This window comes from Odocoileus virginianus, chromosome 5 (genome assembly GCF_023699985.2).
Source record: "Odocoileus virginianus isolate 20LAN1187 ecotype Illinois chromosome 5, Ovbor_1.2, whole genome shotgun sequence".
In the NCBI taxonomy this organism is placed as follows: domain Eukaryota; kingdom Metazoa; phylum Chordata; class Mammalia; order Artiodactyla; family Cervidae; genus Odocoileus; species Odocoileus virginianus.
In genome coordinates, this window is record NC_069678.1 from 83383667 (window position 1) to 83400613 (window position 16947).

General features: G+C 40.5%; 1 pseudogene; it reads right to left on the bottom strand.

Moving 5' to 3' along the window:
• Nucleotides 1-1514: 1514 nt before the first annotated feature.
• Nucleotides 1515-2448, bottom strand: LOC110151403 (olfactory receptor 2D2-like; annotated as a pseudogene).
• Between the last annotated feature and the right edge of the window lie 14499 nt (nucleotides 2449-16947).

Genomic DNA, 16947 nt, shown 5'->3' on the forward strand with positions numbered 1-16947 from the left:
TTCCAATTTGTCAAAGCTCCTTCTGTGTTAATTATTTTATTCATATGTCTGTATGTATATTGCAGTTATTTGCCCTGTGTTGTTATTTGCCTTTAATTTTGTTTCATTATTTATAAAACACTCTGGCACCTGGATTGGAGAATTGGATAGTACAGTTGGGGACGTTTTGAACCTCTATAACCCATTCACAACCTGTGTCAGTTAGATAATCTATTGCACCCTTGCCATGTCCTCTCATGGAGGGGACAGACATTCATGTTATATTTTTGGTCAGCCCAGCTGATTATTTTGCAAGGAGTTTCGTAGTTAATGAACATCAGCAAGAGGCTTGGAAAGATGAACCCAAGGGAGCAACATGTTAGCTTATGGGACAAGTTTCCAGAAACTTGTGGGATTGCTTTGATGAGTGCTGAAGTTCCTGTGGCACCCAGCAGTCAGTAAATGTGGGTGATGGTCAGTACATAACCCTGCAGATCTATGAAATGTGGGGAAAAGTGATTTATATTTGTAAAGATTCTATGAGAAATAAACATTGTTTCAGGGAAAGTCCCTTCAAGCAAGAGAGAACAGAGCAAAAACTCCCCACTGAATATTTAACCTCTTTCTCTTAATTCTCTAATTTTTGCCTCCAGGGGTTGTATTCACCCTCCCCACCTCCTCTAATTTCTCTCATCCTTAAGTGGACAAAGTCCCTTCTCCTTGAGACTACCCAAGAGAGGCTGAAGTTTTCAAAAAATGGACACTATGATTAATAGAAACAAGGAGAAAAGGGAAATCAAGAGTATAAAACTACAAAAGAACAGAAAAAAATCATGGTAACAGAATTTTCGACTTCCTCAGACAACTTCAATTTATCCTTGATGATCTAACTGACACAGTTTGTGAATGGGTTATATAGGTTCATTTCCTCCTTCTTCAGTCCCTTCTGCATCTTATAATCTCCACTTAACCGTTTCTAAGTTTCTCCTTCTTCCTCTCTCTCCCCCTCCACCACCCATTTTCCCCTTTCTCTGTACAGATCCAGTCACTTCCACACACCAGGAAGATCATGGCCATGTAAGAGTTGGTAATTCATCCCTGAGTAAAAAATTTTATAAATTAAAGCTAACATTTGCTAAAAAATTACTGTATGCCAATTCTGTACCTTCAGTGTATTATCACATTTAATCATTACAACTTCCCTGTGAGGAAGTGATCTAAACCTTAGAATTAAGTTAAATGAACTGCAAGAATTCACATGCCTAGTGATTGGTAAAGCCAAGTCTCTCATCCTGGTCTGCCTGGCACTAGAGTTCAGGCTCTTGACCACTGTGTTAGATCTGGATCCTCTTTGTCTCAAACCACACCACCATACATAATGCTGATGACCAAGCACCCTGTTCTCTCCCACAGGCCCAGGGTGAACAGTTAGCTATACGAAGACCACCACTTCAGGTTTCATGAAAGTGTGTTTGAGGAGTTGATGAGTGTGCGTTCTGCATTGTAAGACTTCCCAGATCTTCATCTTTAAAGTGTCACCCTGGGGCCCTGCCCTTTCCCATCAGTTTGAGGAAAGCATTTTTCACATCCTTATTCCTCAGGCTGTAGATGACAGGGTTGAGGAAGGCTGTGGCAATGTTATAGAAAAGGGCCATTTTCTTGCCACTATTTGACAAAGAATCAGAGCCAGGGCTCATGTATGTGATGATACATGGAATAGCAAACATGGTAACCACGGTGATGTGGGAGGCACAGATAGAGAAAGCCTTGATCCGTCCTTGGGCTGAGCAGACCTTCATGATGGTGGCAAAGATGTTGACATAGACTAGGAAAATCAGGGAGAGTGGGACCACAATGACATTGAAGCCCGTGATGAAGTCCACCAAGTCACTGAGGGATGTGTCTGCACAGGCCAGCTTCAGGACCGCAGGGACCTCACAGAGGTAGTGGTCAACTTCATTAGGGCCACAGTAGGTGCATAGCAAAGAAGGTATAGGACAGACCACCCACTATACCATAGGCTGCACAGATACCCACCATGAGAAGGCACACGTAGTGGCTCATGATGACCTTATATCAGAGAGGGTGGCAAATGGCCACGTACCTGTCCATGAACATGATGGTGAAAAGCCGGTACTCAGTGACCCCAAAGAGGAGGAAGTTGTACACCTGTGCCACACACCTAGCAAAAGAGATGGTTCTCCTCTTGCTGAGAATGTGCACAAGCATCTGGGGAGCAGTGGTGGTGGTGTGGCCCATGTCCAGCAGGGGGAGGACACTGGTGAAGAAGTACATGGGCGTGTGGAGGCGTGTGTCCTGGTGGATGAGGGTGATGAGGAGGCTGTTGCTCACAAGGACCAGCAGGTAAAAGACCAGAAAGAAGGTGAAGAGCAGAGGATTGGTCCTGGGGTTTGAGGCAAAACCCAACAGGATGAATTCTGTCACAGTGGACTGGTTGAGCTCCTGCATTGTGATCTGCCTGTTTAAAGATTTTGAGGGATATGTAGTTTATTGGGTTTTGGTACCAAGGAACTTTCACATCATTTTTTCATTTATGTTTCTTAACAGGAAGTTTGGGCTAGCAGATGGGACACTACTGGAGAGGTCCCTGTAGCAGTTTGAGTGGTGTCAGCACTGGTTCTGGATTAAGTTACAGTCATGATGATGAAATGGTGAAGGCCAAGTCAAGGAAATGCTATGTGCTGTGTTCAATTCTGTCTCTCCCTTTCCAGAGACAGTTTTGCTTTTCTCAGACTTATTCATTCCAGTTTATGATTTCCCTTGGGACAACAGAGGTTGCTAAACCTTGGTTTAAAGATCAGGATTACAACTATTACACTCATAATTTGGGTTAAGCTTTTCATCACTGTTAGGATTATCATTAATGTTAGACTTTTTCTAGTGAAAGAAACTTAACCATTGTTCATTAATTATGTCATTGATTCAACATGATTTTTGCCAAATGCTTACTCTTTGTTGCAAATCAGGGTGGCAAGGAAAAATTATAAATGATATGGGTGGGAAAATGATTTCACACATCTACCAAGATAAATTCTAAGTATGTTAAAGAGTGAAATGCAAGAAATAATATAGTAAGACAATCTTGGAAAAATATATGGGTGAACATTTATTTTATGGTGGGAGAGATGCCTTTAAGCGTCAACTGATTGAGTCTGTAAGCCTCTTGGTGTTGACTCTTTTCCTCTAATAACCAAAGAAAACAACACAGCTCCTCATCTGACCTGCTGTCTATTTACTCAGTAGTTGTGAGGGTTCCTTGTATATCCCAGGTCATTTTGCTCTAAAATCTTTGGTCTCATTGAATCTTTGATCCACCTTACTGCCTTGCTTGTGTGGGTACTGAACTCTTCAGTGGATCATCCCTATGCTCTGTCTTCTTGATGTCCCCAAACCTCACTAACACAGGGATGATATATGTAAGACTTGTCTTAAAGGTATGTGTAAAAGGAAAGACGTAGAATGCAGCACAGAACAGAAAGCTCTTTTTTTAATGAACATTTAATACTGTATAGTTCCTAAGTTATCTGTGCAGCACTTCCTCCTCTCTAGCTCCCAGCCAGCTGGTGGGTGACTGGAGACTGGTCTACTTCTTGGAACCTCCTCCCATCTCCCCTTGTCTCCCTGTTCTAAGACTCTCCTTACTCCTGTTACCTGGGCTATGAGCCACGAATCCAATGCTCCCAAATCAGTGCTTTCAAACTTCACTGTGCTTTAGAATTACCTGGAAGGCATGCCAGATGCTGCTGCTGTGTGTCATAAGGAGATTTGAATTGGAAGATGGGGTTGGAGCATGAGAATTTGCATTTCTAACAAGTTCCCAGATTCTTCACATGCTGTGGTCACAGTTTGAAAACTGACCTACTTAGTGGTAAAGAGAAAGTTGGTTCTTTCTGAATTTCCCTGTCTCCACATTATGCTCAATTGCATTATGCCCATTGCATATCCCTTACTTAAATGCCACTATTCAGTATTTTCATTCTTTCATTTAAGCATAAGAATAAAGGAAAAAAGTAAAAAAGAAAAAATAAACATTTTTGATGATATAAATATAAAAAAGAATTTTTTCTTTAAGTTAAAAAAAGATTAATAGTTGTATATGTGGGATACAAGAAAAAGCAAGAGAATTCCATAAAAACATCTACTTCTGCTTCACTGACAACACTAAAGCCTTTGACTCTGTGGATCACAACAAACTGTGGAAAATTCTTAAAGAGATGGGAATACAAGACCACCTTACCTGCTTTCTGATTAACCTGTATGTAGGTCAAGAAGTAACAGTTAGAACCAGACATGGAATAATGGACTAGTTTCAAATTGTGAAAGGAGTACATCAAGGCTGTATATTGTCACTCTGCTTATTTAACTTCTCTGCAGAGTACATCATGCTAAATGCTGGGCTGGATGAATCACAAGCTGGAATCAAGATTGCCGGGAGAAATATCAACAACCTCAGACATTCAGATGACACCACTCTAATGCAGAAAGTGAAGAGGAACTAAATAGCCTCTTAATGAGGGTGGAAGAGGAGAATGAAAAAGCTGACTTAAAACTCAACATTCAAAAAACTAAGATCATGGCATTGATGCCATCATTTCATGGCAAATAGATACGGGGAAAGTGGAAGCAGTGACAGATTTTGTTTTCTTGGGCTCCAAAAATCAATGAAAATGGTGACTGCAGCCACAAAATGGAAAGACACTTGCTTCTTGGAAGAAAAACTATGACAAACCTAGATATCGTATTAAAAAGTAGAAACCTCACTTTGCCAACAAAAGTCTGTATAGGCAAAGTATGGTTTTCCAGTAGTCATGTATGGGTGTGAGAGTTGGACCATAAAGAAGGCTGAGCACCAAAGAATTGAAACTTTTGAATTTTGGTGCTGCAGAAGACTCTTGAGAGTCTCTTGGACAGCAGGGAGATCAAACCAGTCAATCTGAAAGGAAAACAACCCTGAATTTTCATTGGAAGGACTGATGCTGAAGCTGAAGCTCCAATACTTTGGCCACCTGATGTGAAGAGCCAACTCATTGGAAAAGACCCTAATGCTGGGAAAGATTGAGGGTAAGAGGAGAAGAAGATAATAGAGGATGAGATGGTTGGATGGCATCACTGATTCAATGGGCATGAATTTGAGTACACTCCAGGAGACAGTGAAGGACAGGGAAGCCTGGCATACTGCCATTCATGGAATTTCAAAGAGTTGGACATGACTTAGTGACGGAACATCAACAACAATGTGGCATACAAGTTTTTAAAATGATTAGAAAATAAAGGTCATTTCTTCATAAGGAAGACTAACAACCAAAATTGAGATATGAATAATCAATTCACAAAAGAAGAGATTCATGAATAATGAACCCAGAAAAGTTTAAAGACTGCCTGTTAAAATATCAATGAAAGAGCCTTGAACCTATACATTGGCAAAAAAATTCATTTAAAATGATGATATCTGGTATCCAGTTTACAGTATAAGAGACATTCTTGTTTATTGATATGAAAATTCATATGGGAAATAAATGACTGTAATCTTTCAGCAAGAAAATTTGACAGTACATCACTTCACCAGTAAGAACTTTGCCTAGGGAAAAATGAGACATGTGGGGTGAGAGTTGCATTGGAAGGCATAGTCTTAACCACTGGGCCACCAGGGAAGCCCCCAGTGATACTGTGAAGATGGAATATATAGGGATTTAACTTCTCTGTTCAGACTAGCTAGGTAAAAGGGTGGATATGAGAGTGAAAGATCAGAGATGGAGAAAGAAATGCTGGACCTAGACAAGATTGGAAGAGGATGGACGGAAGAGCGTCTCCTTTTGTCTGAGCTCATCTCCTCCATTGAGTTACACTTGGGAATCAGCTGATATAGCTCAATGCAAGTACATTTACTGCTTAAGATAAAAGTGTTTTGAATAGGAAATAGGTCCTAAGAGAGAGATAATTGAACAGGTCCCAGTTGGTGAGAAACTGCCCAGTTTTTACCTCCAGCTTGTCCTTTTAGGGTGAGGGTAGAGGAGATGTGGGTGACAGGACTCTGCCCCCCAAGGACACCTTGACCTTTGATGAGTTTGTGTCTTTGCCCTAAGTAGAGCCTGGGGACTGGGTTCTACCTTTACTTTCCTTGGCTGACTTGCTGTGTGTCTGAACTCTCTGAGCCTCAGGTTCTGATCCTGCCACTCCAGGTGTGATAATGACCTGTGACCAATGATAAACCAGAAACGAATCATGTGATTGCCAAGTCCTTGTAGGGATAAACCTCCAGATTCCAAATTGGCTGGATCTGGGGCTAGAGATGTCAGCCTTGGTTTCTTGTTAGGACGTAATAGAAATCACAGAAAATTTGTTTTGTTTATCTTTTTATATCCTTATATTTATCTTTTACTCAAATACCGACTCTCTTGCAGCACAAGCTAAGAGACAAAAGACTCAAAGTAGTTTTGAATTTTCACTTTTGCTGTTTACTGCTGTCACTCTGAGCGAGTTTCTCATCTGAGCAATTGTTTCTCATCTGTGAAGTTAAACAGGAGATTCATTGCAATAACACATGGTTCTGTCAAGTTCTGAAGATATGTTTTCCTCCCTTCCCCTTTCTCCAACTCTCCCTGCCCATACCTCCTCCAGCATCATCACAGACCTGCAGAGACTAAAAATTACCCAGTGCCTGCTCAGTGTGTGCATGCTCAGTCACTCAGTCATGTCCAATAAACAGGCAAAGCTAGAAAGAAACAACAGCACAGAGAATGATGGGAAAAGATAGAGAGGCCTCGAAGGGAGGGAGAGACACAAACACAATTGGGAAGAAGGCGGAGAGAGGCACAGAGAACCAGAATCTGCAAGTGGGCTACAGACACGGAGAGAGGAAAATTAATGCTGGGAGTATAATTGACATCAGTGGGAGGAGAAGGAGGGGGCTCAGCAGGAGGAAAAAGGTGGGAAATTGTTTCTTCTTCTGTTTGTGAAAGAAGTAAAAGGACTGCAAAGAAAGGTGCAAAAGGTGAAAAAGACATGGAGACCCAGTGGGAGAGTCAGAGGGACAAAACATGGTAAAAACAGATGAAGAAAGACATGGGAGACGAGGGAGAACACAGGAGGGAGTATCAGAAAAGCTGGGAAGGTGGTGTGTGAGCCAGGCCTGTGAGAAAAAGGCACCAGAGGGCAGAGCAGGGCAATTAAAGCAGCAAAGAGCCTGCAGAGACCAGACAGGGGAAAAGAGAGACAGGCAATCCACAGGGCAGGGGGAGAGAGGCAGGGGCAAGACCGGTCTCCCGGGGAGAGAGAAGGAGCTGGAGGAGAGGGCAAGAGCAAGAAGGTGGGGTGACTGCAGGCAAGGGAGAGCTGAACAGAAGGGTGGAAGCAGAGGGAGCCGGAAGGTAAGGGAGATTCACAGACAGCGGAGGACGCAGGCAGAGAACTGGGTTGCAGGGGGAGACCCAGAGAAACCCTGCAGGGATGATCCTTGTGAGTCAAAGAGGCAGGTACAGAGGGAGGAGAAGAGGAGAGAAGCAGGGAGGCTGGAGACGACTGAGCTACAGGCACATCCAGTGGCATAGCAAGCAGTAAACTGATGTCAAGAGGGAAAGAAAGGCCCAGAGTGAGCTGAAGATCCAGTCAGACAGAACACCAGAGCTACACACTTAGAAAGAGGATCAGAGAGATGGATGAAATCTTTGGAGGCAGAGAAGCCCAGAGACAGCAAACAGAAAAAGAGGCAGGAGGAGACACATGGAGAGGGATGGAAAGTAAGAAAGAGAAGGAGAGGCAGAGAGAGAGAGAGAGAGAGAATAATAAACCCAGAGACAGAGGAAGGAATAGACATAAAGAGAGAAAGAGGCAGACTCAGCCAAGAAGAACTCACGTAGATGTGGGGAGAGAAACCAAGGTGAGCAGGAACAATGGACCAGGTCCTACCTGGAGCTTCCTGCAAGTCTGGGGGTGGGGGACAGTTGCAGCCTGGCTTGCTCCCCAGAACATTTGTGGACACTGCTGTCCTGAACTTATAACCCTACAGGGAAGGGAGCTGTGGGCAAAGCTCCCTCAGTCTCAGGGGACCACTCCTGGGTGACATGTGGCCCCAGGACTCTAGCCAGGAGCTAAGTTACTGCAGTCTCTTCCTTCTGGGGAGGAAGCCCCAGGCTCCTACTCAGGAGCATCAGACCAGGCCCTGCTCAGACCAGGCCCTTCTGCAGGCCCAGGGAGGGCAGGGGGAATGTAAGGCTCACCTGGGACAGGAGTGTGGATGCTGGAAAGGAGGCATGTTTGGGGACTCAGGAAGGACCCTGAGGGCTGGATCTTTTCTCAGCTGCTCCTCCTTCCCCAGGAAAGAAAAAATGAAGCCCCCTGGGAGATGTAGGGTGATGAAGGCCATGAAATTGTCCTCTCCTTCTGCCAATGTGCATCCCGAGGGCTGTTTCATCCACTAAAAACTGTAGGCAAAATTTCTAGTATCCTGGAGCTTTAGTCTACAGACATAAAGATCCTGATCCTGACCCCAGAATGGAGTCCATTGCAGCACTGACCAGGCCATCCCCTCTTCCATTCAGGGGGAGCTCAGAGTTTCCTGGCATCCTTGTCCAGGTAATTCTGGCTTCAGCTCCCTCTGAGACCCTCAGGGCTGAAGGCCTTTACCTGCTTCAAAGGGAAGCACCAGCCCAGGGGACTCCTCACACCTCTGGAGAGCTGTTTCTTTCCTCACATTCCACTGGACCAGCCTGAAAAGCCCTCTCCCAAGCTGTCTACCTCAAGCAACGAGGGTTTCCAGTTCTGTGACAGTCACATGGCGGCTGTAGCCATCTTTCTAATCTGCAGCTCTGATTTTGTTCCACCAATTCTAGAGGCCTCATTGGTTCCCATGTGTGGAATTTAGTCTCAACTCTTTAGTTCAGATGCCAAAATCCTTCTTGCTCTGAATCTTGTCCATCACTCCAGCCTTCCCTCTTGCAGCTCAATGAAACCTCTGACATATGTTCATCTAAGAAAAATCATAAGGAAAAGACTCACAAGTTCATTAAGAATTCGATTCATTCAAAGTCATTATTCTATTAATAAAAAAATGAAAGGAATACTTCTCAGGAGTGAAAATAATGAACATGGAAAAATATTAAAACCTATAATGAGTGAAAAAATCAAGCTACAAAAGAATATATATACTGTGTAACTCAATTTTAAAAATTATGGAAACAAATAATAAATTGTCTAAGAATTGTGTGATGTTTCTTCAAAAATATTAATGAAATCTATTAATAAAATTAGACCTTGAAATGTTAACTGTAGTTCATCTTGCTTCTGTCTGCTCTCTGGTGAATGAGGCTAAGAGGCTTGTAGAAGACGGTTGATTGTAGAAGTGCAGTCTGGCAGCTGCTGAATGAAAACCATGTCGCAGAAAGTCAATCAAAATGAAAATGACAGAGGGTTATGTCCCAGATTTAGGAACAAGCTAAAATCCCAGAAAAACAATTAAATGAAGTGGAGATAGGCAACCTTTCAGAAAAAGAATTCAGAATAATTATAGTGAAGCTATCCAGGGCCTAGGAAAAGCAATGGAGAAGATGCAACAAATGTTTACCAAAGACCCAGAAGAACTAAAGAACAAACAAACAGAGATGAATAACACTCTACAAGGAATCAATAGAATAACTGAGGTGGAAGAACAGATAAATGACTGGAAGGCAGAATGGTGGAAATCACTGCTGAAAAACAGAAAGAAGACTGGAAAAAAGTGAAGGCAGCCCAAGAGACCTCTGGGACAACATTAAATACGCCAACATTAGCATTATAGGCATGAAGGAGAAGAGGGAAAGGACCTGAGAAAATATTTGAAGAGATCATAGCTGAAAAGTTCCCTAACATGGGAAAGGAAATATTCAGCCAAGTCCAGGAAGCACAGAGAGTCCCAGGCAGGATAAACCCAAGGAGGAACACACTGAACACATAATAATCAAAATGACAAAAATTAAAGATAAAGATAAAAGATAAAAAGCAACAAGGGAAAAACAACAAATAACATACAAAGAAACACACAGAAGACTATAAACTGATTTCTCAATTTAAATTCTACAGGCCAGAAGGGGATGGCACAATATATTTAAAGTGATGAAAGAGAAGACTCTGCAATCAAGAATACTCTACCCAGCAAGACTCTTGTTCAGATTTGATGGAAAAATCAAAAGCTTTACAGACAAGCAAAAGTTAAGAGAATTTAGTACCACCAAACCAGCTATTATAGCAAATGCTAAAGGAGCTTCCCTAGGCAGGAAACACACGAGAAGAAAAAGACCTACAAAAAATAAACCAAGAACAATTAAGAAAATGGTAATAGGGTCATTTGTTGTTGTTACTCAGTCACTAACTTGTGTCCGACTATTTGAGACCCCATGGACTGCAGAATGCCAGGCTTCCCTGTCCTTCACTATCTCCCAGAGTTTGTTCAAATTCATGTCCATAGGATCATACATATTGATAATTACCTTAAATGTAAATGAATTAAATGCATCAATGAAAAGAGATAGACTGGCTGGGTGGATGAAAATATGTGTATGTATGCATTTCCACTTAACACATCATTCGACTTACACCCCAAATCGTATGTAATTATTTTATACTGTTAAGTTAATCATGTTTCCATTCTGGCTTGCAATTGTAATTATCTTTTATTTTTTTGTCTGGCTATTGATTGTGAAAACTGATAAACGTCTTTTACTATTGTGATTGGATGTGTGTTTTAGATGCTCAGTTGTGTCCAACTCATTGTGACCTTGTGGGCTATAGTCCACCAGTCCCTTCAGTCCATGGAGTTCCCCAGGCAAGAATACTGGAGTGGGTAGCCAATCCCTTTTCCAGGGGATCTTCTCAACCCTGGGGTCGAATCCAGGCCTCCCACTTTGAGGGCAGATTCTTTACCTTTTTAGCCACCAGAAAAAGCCCCGTGTAACTATTATTCGTTTTAATACAATTGTATCATAATTGGTCAACAGAAGATAATAGAATTCTATATCAGTAAAACTACCATTTAATAGAAAAACCTGCAATCACTTTTTAAAATCCAGATGCACATTAGAATTATCTTGGAATTTTTTGAAAAAATACAAATGCCCAGGTATTGTTTTCTTTCTCCAAAGCTCCAGATGTGATTCCAATGAGCAGCCATGTTTAAAAACAACTGGACTGTATATCTTTCACTTTTATCTAGTTTGTTTCACTTTTTTCTATTTCATATTCAGTACTCCCATTTCATTTAGTTTATGTTTCCTAATTTTTCTCTCATTTTTTGTTGTTATTTCTCAAACCTTTATCAAGTGTACTAGAAAAGCTATTATATACATATAATACTAAATAGTACATTTAATATTAATTAATATAAAATTTAATAATAATTCATATTAAATATTAATTAAGCACATACATTCAATATATATTTTAGAAAACTTACAAATTTTTGCCTGGCTAAAAGTTTTATGACTTTTTGGTTTCATTTGTTTAACTAAGATGAATAGAATGCTAGATTTCTAATTTATATTCACTCAATACTTTGATGTAGTTCCATTTATTCTGGCATCTAGTATTACTGCTAATGGCAAAGGGCATGGCAACCACTCCAGTATTCTTGCCTGGAGAATCCCATGGACAGAGGAGCCTGAGGCTGAAGTCCATAGGGTCATAAAGAGTTGGACACGACTGAGTGACTGAGCATGCATGCATTACTGCTAAAAATAGAAAGCTTATTATCTTAGTGATTAAAAAAATTTTTTTTGAATGAGGCTTGAAACTTCTGATCCCATTCTGAAAATATAAAGAAATACTATGTTATAAAAATAAAAAACGGTCAATGCTATCTACAGGGTTTCAATCTGTTGTATCTGTCACTTCCAGAGCGTCTCCCCCTCTTTGTTTATTTTGTCTTCCTCTGTTTGCAAGTCTCTTCAGTGTCTAATTTCTGCCCTGACACACGGGGCGAAGGTGGTCACTTGTTTAGGCTCACTTGTTCAGTTGTGCTGTGGGGAGGGAGGAGCACCACAAACAAACATCACTTGTGTGTGGGGACTACTCGCAGTGTATGGACCACACTGGGTTTACCCCAGCTCACGGTGCCTGTGCTTTCCCTGTCTACTATGCTCAGGCTCCAGGTTGCTCTGAAGGGAAACTGTCCAAAATGGGCCTGGGTTGCGTGCTCTTCCCAGGTCTAAGCTGCTCAGGTTCAGGTTCTCGGGTACTCCAGAAAGGCACAGATTCAGTTGGGCTTGCGTTTTGTGCCCTTCCCAGGTCTGAGGAGCTCAGGCAACCAGGTGCTTGGTGAGAGCACTATTTCAGTGTGCGGTGCATCTTATCACCTCCCCGGTCCCAGCTGCTTGATTTCCTGGGGGTGCCCCAAGAGTGCCGTCTCAGGTGTGCTGTGTGTCTCCTCTGTGGGGCTGATCTCAAATGGATGAGTTCTTAGAAAAGTATGACCTTCCAAAACTGAACCAGGAAGAAATAGAAAATGTTAACAGACTCATCACAAGCACAGAATTCAAAACTGTAATAAAATATCTTCAAACAAACAAAAGCCCAGGACCAGATGGCTTCACAGGTGAATTATACCAAAAATTTAGAAAAGAGCTAACACCTATCCTACTCGAACTCTTCCAGAAAATTGCAGAGGAAGGTAAACTTCCAAACTCATTCTATGAGACCACCATCACCTGCTGGGAGCCAGCACACGAGATCCCACCCATGACAAAGTCATGAGGAGAAGACCTGACAGGCAAAGCGGATCAGGACTTCAGGGATTTCGAAAAGCTGCCCCAGCGCTCACCTTAAAGATGATCTCTGTCTTTCTGATGCTTGCTGTATTAGACTACTCCCTAATTTCTGTGACACAGGCAGAAGGCCTTCCCCAATCTCTCTCCAAACAGAATCAACTTAGAACTTTAATCAATATGTCCCCCAGATGGTGGTATCCTATAAGATTATCCAGGATGAAAGGAGTGTTTCAATTTAGACCCCTTTGCTGGCATTCTAGTCTGCTTGCCAAATGCGTACTAGTGCACATGACTGCTCACAACACCTTAATCATAAACAGCATAAAGAACCTGATCACACAAAAGGCCCTAATAGGTACAAAGCCCTTCAGGAGGTGAGGAAGCCCTATTAGAGAACATAAAATTTATTCTAAAAGTGGTTCTAGTTAAAGATTTAGAAAAATAAGAGTTTAGAATTGATAATTTTAACCAGGAATCCTAAACAGGGGCTGCCTCACCAGAGCTGCAGAATCTTTGTGTGGTAAATCTTTTAGATAAATTTAACTGATAACTTCTGCAAAAGGATTGACCTTTGTGTTCATTAAAGAATAGAGTATGGAAAACAGCTTTGCATTCACCTAGGTCATAAAATGTCAATAGGCCCCAAGGCCAGAAGATAATGTACAAGACCCTCATAAACAAAGAAGTATGCAGAAAACACCCTGGTTTTGTGTAGGACAAGCTGATGTAACATTAAACTATCTTCCCCTTAAAAATGCACTAACTTAGAATATAAAAGCTATGGTAAAAAATAAAGATTTGCCAGACTCTGTGCACCCCCCGTCTGGTCACTCTCTCTCTCTCTCTCTCCCCCTCGCAGACTTGGCCCTATCAAGGCTGGTCTCACGTGTCTTCTCTCGCCAACGCCAATCATCCTGAGGGTACCCCCTGGATCCTGCCGAGGCTGGACCCCGGCAAGCACCCTAATACCAAAACCTGACAAAGATGCCACAAAAAAAGAAAACTACGGGCCAATATCACTGATGAACATAGATGCAAAAATCCTTAATAAAATTCTAGCAAACAGAATCCAACAACATATTAAAAAGATCATACATCATGACCAAGTGGGCTTTATCCCAGGGATGCAAGGATTCTTCAATATTCACAAATCAATCAATGTGATACACCACATTAACAAATTGAAAGATAAAAACCATATAATCATCTCAATAGATGCAAAGAAAGCTTTTGACAAAATTCAACATCCATTTATGATTAAAAAAAAAAACCCTCCAGAAAGCAGGCATAGAAGGAACATACCTTAATATAATAAAAGCCATATATGATAAACCCACAGCAAACATTATTCTTAATGGTGAAAAATTGAAAGCATTTCCCCTAATGTTAGGAACAAGACAAGGGTGTCCACTCTCACCACTACTATTCAACATAGTTTTGGAAGTTTTAGCCACAGCAATCAGAAAGGAAAAAGAAATAAAAGGAATCCAGATAGGAAAAGAAGTAAAACTCTCACTGTTTGCAGATGACATGATCCTCTACATAGAAAACCCTAAAGACACCACCAGAAAATTACTAGAGCTAATCAATGAATATAGTAAAGTTGAAAGATATAAAATTAACACACAGAAATCTCTTGCATTCCTATACACTAACAATGAGAAAACAGAGAAATTAAGGAAATAATTCCATTCACCATTGTGATGAAAAGAATAAAATACTTAGGAATAAATCTACCTAAAGAAACAAAAGACTTATATATAGAAAACTATAAAACACTGATGAAAGAAATCAAAGATGACACAAATAGATGGAGAAATATACCATGTTCACGGATTGGAAGAATCAATATAGTGTAAATGAGTATACTATTCAAAGCAATCTATAGATTCAATGCAATCCTTACCAAGCTACTAATGATATTTTTCAGAGAACTAGAACAAATAATTTCACAATTTGTATGCAAATACAAAAGCCTCGAATAGCCAAAGCAATCTTGAGAAAGAAGAATGGAACTAGAGGATCAACCCACCTGACTTCAGACTATACTACAAAGCCACAGTCATTAAGAGAGTGTGGTACTGGCACAAAGTTAGAAATAAAGATCAATGGAACAAAATAGAAAGCCCAGAGATAAATCCACACACCTATGGACACCTTAACTTTGACAAAGGAGGCAAGAATATACAATGGAGAAAAGACAATCTCTTTAACAAGTGGTGCTGGGAAAACTGGTCAACCACTTGTAAAAGAATGAAACTAGAACACTTTCTAACACCATACAGAAAAATAAACTGAAAATTGATTAAAGATCTAAATGTAAGACCAGAAACTATAAAACTCCTAGAGGAAAACATAGGCAAAATACCCTCTGACATAAATCACAGAAGGACCCTCTATGATCCACCTCCCAGAGTAATGGAAATAAAAGCAAAAATAAACAAATAGGACCTAATTAAACCTAAAAGCTTTTGCACAATGAAGATAACTGTAAGCAAGGTGAAAAGACAGCCTTCAGAATGAGAGAAAATAATAGTAAATGAAGCAGCTGACAAAGAATTAACCTAAAAAATATACAAGCAGGTCCTGCAGTTCAATTCCAGAAAAATAAACGACTCAATAAAAAAAATGGGCCAAAGAACTAAACAGACATTTCTCCAAAGAAGACATACAGATGTCTAACAAACACATGAAAAGATGTTCAACATCACTCATTATCAGAGAAATGCAAATCAAAACCACAATGAGGTACCATTACACGCCAGTCAGGATGGCTGCTATCCAAACGTCTACAAGCAATAAATGCTGGAGAGGGTGTGGAGAAAAGGGAACCCTCTTACACTGTTGGTGGGAATGCAAAGTAGTACAGTCACTATGGAGAACAGTGTGGAGATTCCTTAAAAAACTGGAAATAGAACTGCCACATGACCCAGCAATCCCACTGCTGGACATACACACTGAGGAAACCAGAATTGAAAGAGACACATGTACCCCAATGTTCATTGCAGCACTGTTTACAATAGCTAGGACATGGAAGCAACCTAGATGTCCATCAGCAGATGAATGGATAAGAAAGCCATGGCACATATACCCAATGGAAGATTACTCAGCTATTAAAAATAATGCATTTGAATCAGTTCTAATGAGGTGGATGAAACTTGAGCCTATTATACAGAGTAAAGTCAGAAAGAAAAACAACAATACAGTATATTAGGCATATACATGGAGTTTAGAAAGATGGTAACAATGACCCTATATGCGAGACAACAAAAGAGACACAGATATAAAGAACAGCCTTTTGGACTCAGTGGGAGAAGGTGAGGGTGGAATGATTTGAGAGAATAGCATTGGAACATGTATATTACCATATGTGAAATAGATTGCCAGTCCAGGTTCAATGCATGAGATAGGGTGCTCAGGGCTGGTGCACTGGGATGACCCTGAGAGATGGAATGGGGAGGGAGGTGGAAGGGGGGTTCAGGATTTGGGATACATGTACACCCAAGGCTGATTCATGTCAATGTATAGCAAAAACCACTACAATTTGTAAAGTAATTAGCCTCCAATTAAAATAAATTAAGTTTAAAAAACAGGAAATTAACATGTGATGCAGTATTATTAACTAAAGTACAGATTTTATTCACATTGCATGAAATTTTATGCTAGTGTCCATTGTTTGTTTTCATATCTTATTCAAGATTTCATATTGTATTTAGTTGCATTGAGTAGCTTCAGCTGCATGCAACAAATTCTGATAAATTCTCTTTTCATTTTGATTTTCTTACAAATATCGAATTTTTCTTGTTATGGCTTCTTAGATACACACAACATTTAAAAGCAGACATTTAATTTTCAAATACATGTTTTTAAAGTATCTTTAATATTAATTTCTCATTTTGATATTAATTTCTTATTTAAATGCTTTCTTCTTTGCAATCACCCTTTGATGTTTTTTCAAACTTTTAACTTTATTGAGGCTTTCAATGGCTAAGTCAAAGATCTTTCTTGGTAAGTGTCACATTGCACTTGAAATTATGTGGGTTATTTTCAAATATCTTTTGATATTGATTTCTAACATAGTTCCATAGTGATAAGAGAACAGGCTCTGTATAATTTCAATACCTTTAGACCATGAAATGTTTGCACCTTGTTTTATGTCCCTGGATATGTTCCAGTGTCTCCTAGTTTAGTAAGGGAACTTGAATAGAATTTGTAT